General features: G+C 38.7%; 1 protein-coding gene across 2 annotated transcripts in view; it reads left to right on the forward strand.

The window, feature by feature from the left end:
- The first annotated feature begins 7,629 nt into the window (after positions 1 to 7,629).
- RapGAP1 (Rap GTPase activating protein 1) overlaps positions 7,630 to 13,774 on the forward strand; it is a 303,995-nt gene continuing 297,850 nt past the window's right edge. Inside the window, exons 1-2 of one of the 2 annotated variants that reach the window (XM_069504890.1) lie at positions 7,630 to 7,682; positions 7,962 to 8,083. The gene's annotated coding sequence lies outside the window, so the exon portion shown is untranslated. Of the gene's footprint in view, positions 7,683 to 7,890; positions 8,084 to 13,774 lie in introns of those variants that run through there. The other variant, XM_069504889.1, reaches the window with a different exon arrangement.

Consider the following 13,774-nt stretch of genomic DNA (forward strand, 5'->3'; position numbering starts at 1 on the left):
TGAACCGATGAAATTTTATTTTATTAGGTAATTAAAATGTAATATGAATTAAATGCTGCCCGCGACTGCGTTCTTATTCCTCAGGTCCAGAACTGCAGTTACATCAGCGATAAAATAATGTCATTCGTAAGAGTCCAAACCTACGACTATTTTAATGAATATAAACCGGAGTTTACCTATGCGTAGCGAGTCGTGACGCAGTGCGGTATGAATGCAGCGTGGCACACTTAAGTACGTTTTTTATTTTATTTATTAACGCTATCAATTTCCATACGGCCGTATCCATCCATATTCCATATTATGGCCGAAAAATATTCTAACGCTAACAATTTTCATTCAATATTATGGTCGAAAATTATTCTAACGCTTACAATTTTCATTCAATAGGTACTATGGTCGAAAATTATTCTAACGCTAACAATTTCCATACAATCTTATGGCCGAAATTTTTTCTAACGCTAAAAAATATCATACAAATACTATGGTCGAAAATTATTCAATACAACCATTTATTATGGTTATCTATACAAGTGTGTGCGCGTAGTTTTTTTAGGTATATATTTTTATTTTTATTCAGATTCAAGTTATCCCTTGACTGCAATCTCACCTGGTGGTGTGTGTGATTTAGCGGTGAAAAAAAACATCGTGAGAAACTACATGCCTGAGAGTTCTCCATACTATTCTCAAAGGTATCTGAAATCTGCCAATCCGCACTTGACAATAGTGATTCGGTATGAGACGAGGTTGTCAAGCATATTGCTCGATATTCCTAGTGTCCGTTTTTTGTTTCAAGATTTTTTCTCGACGTTTTGACGTAGTCTCATGCTTGTCTCGGCTCGTAATAGGGCAACAGACAAGCGAGATTGAGCGAGATCGAGCGAGATTCTCGAAATGCATACTCGAAACAGTCGGTTACACGACAAATCTAAGTCGTTCTAATTTTCAGCCGTTTCAGAGGTGGTTGTTTTTTTTTTCACTGATCGTTTTCGTATTGCAAAATAAAAGACGTGAAATGTATGTACGCGCATAACGACTGCATAAAATTGGTTAATTCTTTTTTTATGTTTATAACTCGTGTCAGGACAAGGTTTGTATGAAAGATTTTTTTGTAAAATCGACGCAGACGAACTCGCGGCGACAGCTAAGTAGTTTAAAATATACGAGACACAAGATCAATACGAGATTTTTTTCGTCTCGCTCGCCGAAACACTGCTAAACTTGACCAGCGTGGTTGACTATGACCACACCCTTTATTCTAAGAGTAGACCACTGCTCAATAGTGAGCAGGCGATAGGTTGATCATGATGATTACTTATAAGCATAGCACTACCTAACGAACTAAACTTGACATATTTTTGAGACTAATATGAATGGAGTGAGTTCTTTTTCTTTGAGTTGAACTGTTAACCTCCTCTTTTTTGAAAAATCTAGTCTAGTGTGTGTCAGAAGCGAAACACGAATGAGGTAGGGTTCCGTAGTCAAAAAAAAAATGACAGCCATTAAATGGTTTTTTTTATCCAAAAACTTATAAGTTATAACACCTCATTTATGAATGACACCTACTTATTCAACGAAATAATATCAACCAAGCTATTCGGCTGTTATTCAGGGGGAAGTTTGAATTTTTTTTACAGACTATGGCTATCGAAGATATGTAGTGAAAATGACGGTCTATGAAGGCAATTTCCTTAGCGTACTATACAATATTCTGCCATACAACGATTGTCTAAACAAGGACTTCGCTACCAAAATCTAATAACGTATCTCTCATCCTGCACCCAACACCTGCCAAAGGGTTTATACTAACAGCCTACGGACCCTTATTAGTTTGAATAGGAAGAAATGAACCAACACACGAAACAAACACTGCCTTTACTCAGGTCAAACATTTTGTTACACAAATTGGAACTTTATTTCAATTACATAGAGATCTGTAACGTTGAAATGGAATACATTTCTTATTTTGTATACAGTAGTATATTGGTTGGGTGAGGAAGAAAAATTTTGCGTTGCATAATTAATTCATAATCATCATCATCATCATCATCATCAGCCTGTGGACGTCCACTGTTGGACATAGGCCTTCCCTAAAGAGCGCCACCACACCCGGTCCTCAGCCTTCCTCATCCAGCCACTTCCCGCCAGCCTCTTTATATCGTCCGGCCTTGTCCACAAATTCAAAGTCGCTCAGCGAGCTATGGAGAGGGCTATGTTAGGAGTTTCCTTGAGGGACAAGATCAGAAATGAGGAGATCCGCAGGAGAACCAAGGTCACTGACATAGTTCAAACTATTAGCAAGCTGAAGTGGCAGTGGGCAGGTCATGCCTGTCGTAGAGGCGATGGCCGTTGGAGCCGAAAAGCCCTTGAGTGGAGACCGCGTTTAAGCAAGCGTAGTGTGGGACGCCCTCCAGCACGATGGAATTCATAATGCAATATTATTATTATAATAGGTAATGAAAGGCGAATACATTTTGATATGAACTCTGAAAAGATTTTATTATTCATTTAGGTTTTTTAATTTTTTTCATTTTCAGGTATTAAGTACTCCCTTACTATATGTACAATGAATAGTACCTACGTGTTCCTAAAATGTTTAATAACTAAGTACGTTAATAAGTTAGGTGTTCAAAATATCTAAATGAAAATGTCTTCAATCACTTCGCAAGCGGAGCTGCATCGCCCGCGCCGGATCGACGTACCTACCTACTTAATTTTGTGAATGGTTATTTGGCTAGTTTTTATCCTGGAAAATTGAAAGAATTCGAACGGTATTTTTCGTATCTAGATTTTGATATTGTATTGCATTGTGATAAATTCTATTGTCATAGGTACACGTACAAGAGTTTAAGTTACATAGTAATTAATATGGTATGATTTCATTAAGGGTACCTATTATAAAGTTTTACGTCTATCTTAGGTACGCCTAGTCGTAACTCCTACATGAATCGGAGCAATTCAAAAGTAGGCCAAAATGTGCTCATAACAATCTATATCATACACTTTCTTAAGTCGTAATAAAGCAATCAATTCATACCATACAATTGCGAATAAAATACCTACTCGTAATTCAGTATTGAAGCCTCGTAGAAAGCTAACACGCACCGGTTGGATGCGGTCAACTTTTTCTAAGGACTCACACAGATGGAAATACGTACCTATTACTTTTCTTATCCTAGGATTTATCTTAATAATTATATTCTTTCCTTTTATGTTTTACGGTTTATCGTTTATTTAAGCAGTGTGTTTTCAATCTTCAAGTTTTTATACAATTTCATATTTTTCTCCGTCAGTGCAGTCAATATTATAATAACTAGCTGATGTCCGGTTGACGATGATGATGATATTAAGTAGGTAAGTACCTCAAAGAAGGTTAGCTCAAATTATCTGGTAGCTTTATCTAATCAAATCCGAACTGATCTCGTCATCAAAGTCTACGACGCTCTACATATTGTCAAGACAAGGTGTATACGATGCCGCGACATCATTCTCAGTGCAAGGGGTCACAACCCTTTTTTATCGCTGGGAAATGCGTTTACGCATCCCCACCGGAAGTCAGCCAGTCAGTCAGCCAGCTAGCTGGCCAGCCAGGGTATGGTATGTTATGTACGCCGGCCGAGCTGCGACCGGAATATCAACTAAAACTCATCGGCGCTCCTCCGCGTCGTCCTAGCGACTGGGCCACGGGAACACCGAAGCAATCAACCGCGACCCAGTCAGCGGGGACCCACTCACGAGGTCCCCCACCTCACGTCCGAGGCGCACGAGGGACACGCGGAGAAACCTCCCCTCCTGCCAGGTCATCAGCCATAGCCAATAATTTCCCCGAAGAGACAATACGCCCGAATACGCGTTTTGGATGCGTCCGAAGATGGTTGGACGCATCCAAAACGCGTATTCGGGCCGTATTCTCTTCTTTCTCTCAAAAGGGACCAGCAGTACCCAGGCACACTGCGAGGTTACCTGGCTGGCACCCCAAGGGGTCACAACCCTGGGGAATGAGGATTACAACAAAGAAATAATTCTAACCAGTTAACAATTTTAAAAGTCAAACTATATTTTTCAGCAAAAAATATTTTAAGTTAGTCTTTATTATATATAATATTGCAAAAAGTCAGAAAATGCTGTGCCTTTATAAACCAGTTAAGCCGAGTAACGGATTTATTTGGAGGCATTTTTCACGATTATATAGCCTGCAAAATACTGATAAAAGAATATTTGAAAAATAAAAGGAGCCATTTTTCTTTTACCTGTGTTAATATACCTAGTAGTAGCCTATTCTGGTCACTTAGTAATTTTTTCAGTAGGGAATTTAGTGTGGCAACCCGCGCTTGGCCAGCGTGGTGTATCATACAACCTCTTTTCATAATGAGAGGAGACCCGTGCTCCGTAGTGACCCGCTAATGAGTTGATCATGATGCTGATGATGATGATTTAGTGCGTGTTGTAACTGTGATTGCTAAGCAACGTTGACCCAAGTCGGTAACTTGATTGGTGACCGACGTTCCTCTAATCTCCTAGTAATTATTAAAATTTAATTAAAAAAGTAAGGAAAACTCCTAGTAATTAATATAATATCACTAACCATATTATAAATGCGAAAGTGTTTTTTTTTGTTGGTTTGATGGTTTGTTGTTTTGTTGGTTTATTGTTTTGTTGATTTTTCCTTCAATCACGTCACAACGGAGCAATGGATCAACGTGATTTTTTGCATGGTTACAGTTTTAAAGAGCTGGCGAGTGACAAAGGCTAATTTTTATCGGGGAAAATCAAAGAGTTCCCACGGGACTTTCAATAACCCAAATCCTCGCGAACGAAGTCGCGGGCATCAGCTAGTATATGATAATTGGAAAGAGGTAACGAACCTCAGCAATGAGTAATACGACGCGGAGAGAGATTTAAAGCGGAAACAAACTAGCGGATGTGTCTGTAAGCTTACTTCTGTTATCTATGGCCATGGCTGATAGGCGTGCACCACACTGCACAGTCGTTTGGGACGCGGTTTACGAGATATCTATGGAACATACAAGGAATGGAATATACAAGTTAGCCCTTGACTGCAATCTCACCTGGTGGTAAGTGATGATGCAGTTTAAGATGGAAGCGGGCTAACCTGGAAGGGGTATTGCAGTTTTATTAAGCCCATGCCCCTTTGGTGTCTACAAAGCATCGTACCGGAACCTTAAATCACTTGGCGGCACGGCTAGCCACAGCCGAAACCTCCCACCAGACAAAACGTTACGTCCACTACTTACATCTGATGGTAGTTAGTACATTTTATATCCAGATACAGTCATCGTCGTCCGTCATCGGCCGCGTCCGTTAATAATAATTTGTTTACGCCTTTACGTATTTTAAAGTCTGGAAGACCCTAACGGAAGCCATATATTGCACCCGCTGAAATCAATGCGTAGCCTTCGGACGTACAATATAGCATATTATTATTCAAGTTCTTGGACTTTGACCGAAAATGGAGTAATAGAGCTTCAAGTAACTTGAACGCCTAAGTTATGGAATATATAACAGGTAGATAGTTTGTCTTGTACTGAGAGGTTTTTTATCAACCTACATAATATTACTTATGTTAAAATTTAAGTTACGCCAAATTTCTACTTCGTTCTGAACTTGAGACTGTATTCGCTGGAACAGATAATTTAATTTAAGTTAGGACTGGCTCATAGTTTGCAGAAAAGATTTGCAGCTTGGCTGTTCAGCATGGAAATGCAGTCTTTTACAGTAGGTACCTACCTATAATCATCATCATGGTCAACCCCCGGCTCACTACAGAGCACGGGTATCCTCTCAGAGAAGGGCTTTGACCATAGTCTACCACGCTGGCCATGTGCGTATTGGTAGCCTTTACACACCTTTGAGATCATTATCGAGAACTCTCAGGCATGCAGGTTTCCTCCCGAAGTTTTCCTTCACCGTTAAAGCAAGTGATATTTAATTACTTAAAACGCACATAACTCCGAAAAGTTAGAGGTGCGTGCCCGGAATCGAACCCCCGACCTCCGATTAGAAGGCGGACGTCCTTACCACTAGGCTATCACAGCTTCTGTACCTATAATATACCTATACAAAATAATATTTTCAATATAATATGAAAAAATCATGAATTTGAGTCTGCCAACCCGCACTTGGCAGCGTGGTAAACTATGTTCAAACCCTTCTCAATCTGAGAGGAGACCCTCGTTCAGTAGTGAGCCAGCGATGGGTTGATGATGTTGATGATATGAATTATAAATTAAAATGTGAATGCGATCTTACTGTAGAAACTAGGAAAGCCGTCATCTCTACAGGAAAGAACGATGTTTCATAGCTAATGCACACGAGTAGATATTTATCTACTCGTGTGGCTAATGGACGACAAATCATTGGCATGCAAATTATTCAAATTATATTCGTGACTGATAACATTACGTGCACTCGTGTAATAACTGTCCCAATAATAACTAATTCATCAATTCTCTAGATACAATTAATTATTCAAAATCATGTTTTATGTATATTCAGGGTTAGGAAGACATTGCCATCATTTTGACGACCTCCCTGGCGCAGTGGTAAGCGCTGTGGTCTTCTTATTAGTGCTTCCGGGTTCGATTCCTGGCAGGGATTTGGAATTTTATAATTTCTAAATTTCTGGTCTGGTCTGGTGGGAGGCTTCCGCCGTGGCTGGTTACCACACTACCGGCCAAGTGATTTAGCGTTCCGGTACGATGCCGTGTAGAAAACAAAGGGGCAGGGTTTATTAAAAACTGCCATACCCCTTCCAGGTTAGCCCGCCTCTATCTTAGACTGCAACGTCACTTACCACCAGGTGAGATTGCAGTCAATGGCTAATTTGTATCTGAATAAAAAAAAAGGTTGGCAAGAAGGCGGAGAGTCCAAAATAGTAGGCAACTGTGTTTTTAAGGTTATGCTTATTGAGGCTATTTGAGTCACATTTGAGTCGTCTGCATGTTGGTGACTAATGACTCTACCAACAAAGTAAAACAGCAAAAAGCAAAAGTTAATATGTTATGTATTTACTCTTTCTGTAATAAAATTATTATTTACATTGAAAAAAGACATAATTCAACGAGGTAACTCAGCCAGCGTTCTGGGCACCCTGCCTCGTTTTTGATTTGTAATTTTAATATTTAATAGGTATTGGCTTGTTAAGTTTTATTTAGACATAATTACTATTACATTACATATTAATATTATAAATGTGAAAGTGTGTGTGTGTCTGTCGGTCTGTGCGTTTGGTCTCTCTCGCTGTCTGTTTGTCTGCCACAATTGCCCTTTCATGGCTCTTCTAATCGATTTGGACGTGGATGTGGAGTTGGACGTGGGTATAGACATAGAGATAGCTTGTATCCCACAAATAAGTAAATATAGGATAACTTTTTCTCCTTAAAATCAATGAGTTCCGACGGGATTTTTAAGAACTTAAGCTCGATCACGTGAACGAAGTCAAGGGCATAATCTAGTAAACATTAAAATGCAAACTCGTATAACATTTCCTAAGAATATAACATAAAGTTATCAACATTGAGTATACCGAAAAGCGTTTTCCACTGCCGGCCCGTAATGTCGGACAATTTTCATTGCGTTGCCAGTTTCAAATGAACGCTCGGAGGGAGTGTGTGTCGCCTCTCCTCTCTGACATCGCAGAACGTAAACAAACGGGAAAACACTGCGTGAGTCGGCTTACAGTGTACATCTGATAACTCTACTTTCTTCTAAAAATCGAAAAATATAAGCAATAATAAATGCATATGTAACATACTATACATACAACAAAAGTACTTGTTCTTGTGCTACAATATTATTTATTAATATTAATCTTTATATTAGTAGTATTTGATAAGAATCAATTTATGAGTTAACAGGAATACACTCTGAACCGAAAATTAATTTTCGTTATAATATAACAGTCGCGTTTCCGAAATACCTTGACGTCATATTAAATTCCACAGTGACACCAAAGTGCTGTTTTAATTACGTTTCACGCAACATTATTGTTTCGTACGTTTTATTTCGTGACCCAAAGGATTTTTTCAACGGGCTGAATTTCGGGGAAACGACTACGAGTTTTCAGGTATGAAGCATACTGTTGAATAGTTTTGTTGTATACCTACCTAATATAAGTATGATATCTGTCTTCCAAATGCTTTAATATTTGTAGATATTTAAGTAGGTATTGGTACTTGGTAAGAATTAAAATATGAGTTACAAGGTATTCATTTGTTCCAAAAATGAATTTTTAACTTTCTATCAAACTCTGCACTCTGCAGTGACACCAAAGTGTTGTTTTAATTTTTTTTTAATAAAAATAGCGAGCAAACGAGCAGGCGAATCACCTGATGGAAAGATGAACATTTGCAGTACCAGAGGAACCGCCAATGCGTTGCTGGCCTTTCAGAAATTTGTTGGTCTGCCACTTGAATAACCTCATGTTGCGTTTCACGTAACACTAGTGTTTCGCAGATACGTTTTATTTCGTGACCCTGAAAGGATTTTTAAGGGTCAACAAATAAAACCATTTCGGGGAAACGACTAGAGGTTTTTCAGGTACGAAGTATCGTGTAGAATTTTGTTGTATGTTGCAGGTAGGTATACTTACCAAATGTTATAAATTGTCTATGTGCGTGAACCGGCACTCGTTTGTTTTGATTTCACCGGAATTTTTAAATGGATTATAATTAATGTTTAATTTCCTACATGATACCTATCCGTACGTTCACGTAATGTAATTGTTTCTAGTTTTGTCGAAATTATTGCAAGTTTGGATCGCGATAGCGCAGTTGTTAGAGAATGTGGATCCTTACCCAGAAAGTTACTGCTTCAAATCTCTGGCAGTGCCGTCAATGTTATGTGCTACTGTGTATTGGTTCTACAATAAATATATTAGTAGTTATATCGGAAAGTAGATTGTTTGCGAATTGCGATTAATATCGCATTCAAGCTATTCATCGTAGAGCACTTAGCAAATTGCAAATATAAAACACACATATTTCTTATCATCCTACATATTATGTAGGTAAGTAGGTACCTACTTACTTGCTCATTTTCTAAATAGGTATGCAATATGTGAGTAGGTAATTCTCAAGAATCCTAAATCTAAGACAGTTGGCATGGGTTTCATGCCTTTACAAAATATTTAAACCTTCGACCCCCCTTGTTCAACAGAGCCCGTACTATAGTATTAATTTGTATTGCTTCCTGAATAGATATTTGAGTTTGCATCATCAATCTCATCATTAACTTGTACCTTACGTATAGGTATACGTGTACTTAATTCAGGTTTTCAGGAATACATTTTCGCCGAGTGATTACTTCAGTAATTTGTGTAGTTAAACAAGTAGGTATGAGATCATAACTTCACTGTCTGTAATGATGCAAAAGATGTTGATGTAATAGTAAGTATGAAATTATGACTGATTATTGGGGAAGACCCTCACTAGGTGGACGGACGACATCAGGCGAGTCGCATGGAGCCGCTGGATTCAGGCGGCGCAAGACCGTGCTGTGTGGAAGTCGCTACAAGAGACCTAGCCAGCAGTGGACGTCTATCGGTTGATGATGAGCATGAGAAATGTGTTTATAAGGCTCCACGGAACATATCACAGGCGACACTTTTATATGTACTACTTAAATAATCTGTAAAGTTGAGTAGTATGAAGCGGTGATAGCCTAGTGGTTAAGACGTTCGGCCTCCTATTCGGGGTCTGGGTTTCGTTCCCGGATGTGTGTGTGCGTTTTGTCTGTCAATCCGCTCTTGACCTGCGTTGTAAACTATGGTCAAACCCTTCTCATTCTGAAAGGTAACCTATGCTCAGTAGTGAGACGGCAACGCCTTTAACATCATGGTGAATATCGCCGAGTTCCTATGTGATTTTCACTAGCCTGTCTATGAAATGATTTTTATATGGTGATGTCATCAAAGGTTTTTTAATAATTTTTGTTGCTTTATAAATTTTACTTTCCCTGTTCATATTATTTTTTAGGTATGCTTTTCATTGTAATATCCATTTGAACCCTATTGAGAGGCGTCAAATATAAAAATGAAATTCCCTATCTCAAAGCTCCGGCAAAATTAAATTTATGTTGACGCCTCAAATCTTTCATCCTGTCGTGGGATCAAAATATGCCTATCTATCTTTTAGCCAAAAAAGGCAAAAAGGTTTGCGTTCTCGTAAGTTTTCGTAACTATGGAAGCGACAGGTCGAGATAGCAATCGGGGAGGTAATAACCCGCACAGCCCCCGCGCTAACCCGGTGCGGGCGAGCGTGGGTGACTTGAGGGTTTGCGGGGCGTCCCCCCGCTTTACACCCCGATTGCCATCTCAACCTGTCACGGACTATACATATACATATCATATCATCAGATATTATATATATCATCAGGCAGCGTGACACGCAGACCTGGGCGCGTTTGGATTTTGGAACCCTCGTAGCTTTAGTTTTAAGTTTGCGTAATAATTTTCACCACTATATCTTAGAAATCCACCATCTGACCATCAAAAAGAGTATTTTATTACCTATTTTGAATAAATCATTTGACTTTGACCAGCATGCATAAGAGTTCTCCATAATGCTCTTAATGGTGAATGAAGTCTAGTCAATACGCACTTGGCCAACGTGGTGGCTTGAAACCTTCTCATTCTGAGAGGACACCCGTGATTAGTGGGCCGTGGGATGGGTTGAAATCAAGGAGGAGTATGGTCTGTAGGTGAAATAATGATGACTACGATAATGATGAAGTCAAGATCCGACCGGCACAAAAACAAAACGTGGAATTAAAAACATTTGCATGAATTCAATGACACCTGAACATGGTGATTTGTTCTCTTAACAATCGAGTGGCACCGTAATGATGAGAATATTTTTTACCACTCGTGATATTGATCATAACATCGATTCTGAATGACATAACACGAGCCATATTTGGAAACATGAGTTTATTCGTTTTTGTTATAGTAGGTAGGTAGTCTAGATAATATTTGTTCATTAATCATCACTAGCTGATGCCTGCGACTTCGTTTGTGTGGATTTACGTTTTTGAAAATCCCGTGAAAACTCTTTAATTGTTCGGGATAAAAAGTAGCCTATGTCACTCTCCAGGTCTTTGACTATATCCACGCAATCATGCCCATCTGTTGCTCCGTTGCAACGTGATTGAATGACAAACCAATAAACCAACAAACAAATACACTTTTGCATTTATAATAGGGGTAGTGATAGTGATTATCACAACTCATCACCGGTCCATTACTGAGCACAAGTTTCCTCACAGAATGAGAACGGTTTAGGCCATAGTCCGCCACGCTGGCCAAGTGCGGATAGCCAGACTGCACACACCTTTAAGAACGTTATGGAGAGTAAGAGATGCGTGTCCGGGATCGAACCCTCGGCCTCTCGAATATGAGGCGGACATATCTAAATATATTAAAAAAAAAGGTGACTGACTGACTGACTGACTGATCTATCAACGCACAGCTCAAACTATTGAACGGATCGGGCTGAAATTTGGCAGGCCGATAGCTAACATAACGTAGGCATCCGCTAAGAAAGGATTTTTCAAAAAAAATCAACCCCTAAGTGGGTGAAATAGGGGTTTGAAATTTGTGTAGTCCACGCGGGCGAAGTCGTGAGCATAAGCTAGTTAACTATATAATCTATCACGGCTATCACCGCTTACTGTTAATTATAGTATTATTGAAATACGATTTACGAGTACCTATTTAAATATCTTATATCCGTAAAATAGCAACTGCACCATATAAAAGAAGGATAGTAAGACATCGATGATAGTATGTAAGTAATCTATCGTTTTATTATGAGAAGGCTATCTGCCCTTTACAGGTGCAAGCTGCTGGATTTAAATAACAATGCATGTATCTAGAAACCTTTAACAATGTGCAATGTTACTTGAAGATATTCATGTCTTCGCAAAATACAAAGGAATAGTTTTCTTGTTAAACCATGGATACAAAAGCACAATAAACGTATTTTCGTTTGTAAATCGAAACGGTCTTCAATATAATATCTTCTTTATATGAATAGCTATACTCATAATATTAAGAGAAGACCCTAGCGCGCTCCCCAGCGCTCTCTATACCAAGGTAGTTCTTAATTGAATTTTAGAAAAGTAACATAGGCTCAAATATCTTCATAAGTAAGTACGAATGTGCGACTCGGACACGCACACAAAGGATTCCGTACCATCGTAGAAGAAAAAACACTTTTTGTTTCCACACCTAGCCCACCGTGCACTCGTGACCTCAGGGACTGCAGGTCATAAAAAGATTTTAATGACGGACAACGTCATCTATGATGTAGGTATACTAGACACATATTTTTTTTTGTGCTGTAACCACAACCAAAATCACAGTTTTCGGATTTTTTTTCTTTACTTATCCTACAAGACATTGGTACCCGCCAAATTTCATAATTCTAGGTATAAACGGGAATTACCCTATAGTTTTTGATTACCCTTGTCTTGACAGACACGACAGACAGAAAGAGACAAACAACAGACACAGATATTTGTCTCTAGCACGTGTCTACAAAATTAACTAGCTAGCAAAACTACGCTTGTCTGGAACGCGCTACGAATAAACTCCTCTTAAGAAAAGGTAAGGAAAAAGCGTCAGCCTACTTTCCAATATTTACCTTTAGGTAAGTAGGCCAGGCAAATATTCGGCCCTTATGGAAGATACCCAAAAGGAAAAAACCTTCCAAAGCTTTATTACTATGAGGTGCCAATATAAAACATACCAAAAAAATACATGTAGATTGACGATGTACCTATATGTTGAGGAAAAATATTGAAACTCACAATTTATTAAAGAGGAAAACAATAACCGGTACCTAACATAATATGCTGATATGAGAAATAATTTCTCATTAGCCGTAATTGAAGCTATATGTATCCTTGATGACGAAAAAAGCTTTGACAGAGACAAAGGAGCCCATCCCACTTTCTATTCCCTCCCACTTTGGGAGAGCTTTCTCCCAAAACAATAAAATATCCACTACAGGACAAAATGTCTCCTGCTATAACAAGTTGGGTATCTACTCCATAAGCATGGATCATAATATAATCGTTGTATTCTTAGTGGAGTTCATGCGGAAGGATCAGACAACCCAACGCATTAATAAAATATACAATCATCCCGGCGGAGTTTGTTGAGGGCATTCTCAGACCAGCAGGGTGATTCGCTAACTCAGTTTCTAACACTGAATGATAGCCACGGAGCTCATTTTTTAATCCGTTGAAGGTTTTCTACGAAAAAATATTTTAATATCACCCGGTGAAGCAGCTATGTAGAACTAACTAACCTCGGTGGGTATCATTTAGTGTTAGACACCGAGTTAGAGAATCACCTAGCAGGGCGCGTTTGAAACCCTCGTAGCTTTCGTTTTAAGTTGACGTTAAATTGCCTCACCTATTTAATGTTCAAAAGGTGTACATAATTAACAAACCATAATTAATTTAAAAAATAACTTTAATTAAATATTATCATCCCAAGAAAATCCTTATCACTAGATATGTGGTAAACAGAAAGGCGAGGACTCTTAGCAATGACGCATATAATCTTTAGGAAAAATCAGCATTTTCTTCATAGGTAGCTTCCTCATGTATCAAAGGTCCTTTCAGCCATAGAAAAGCGATTTCCTACTCAAAACTAAGTTTTTGATAAATAAAAAATGTAGCTTAATTTAAAATTATTTCGGCCACTCAGTCTAGAAATTTCTTTGTTAACAAAACTATTGATGCTCTAAAC

This window comes from Maniola hyperantus, chromosome 19, assembly GCF_902806685.2.
Source record: "Maniola hyperantus chromosome 19, iAphHyp1.2, whole genome shotgun sequence".
Lineage (NCBI taxonomy): Eukaryota > Metazoa > Arthropoda > Insecta > Lepidoptera > Nymphalidae > Maniola > Maniola hyperantus.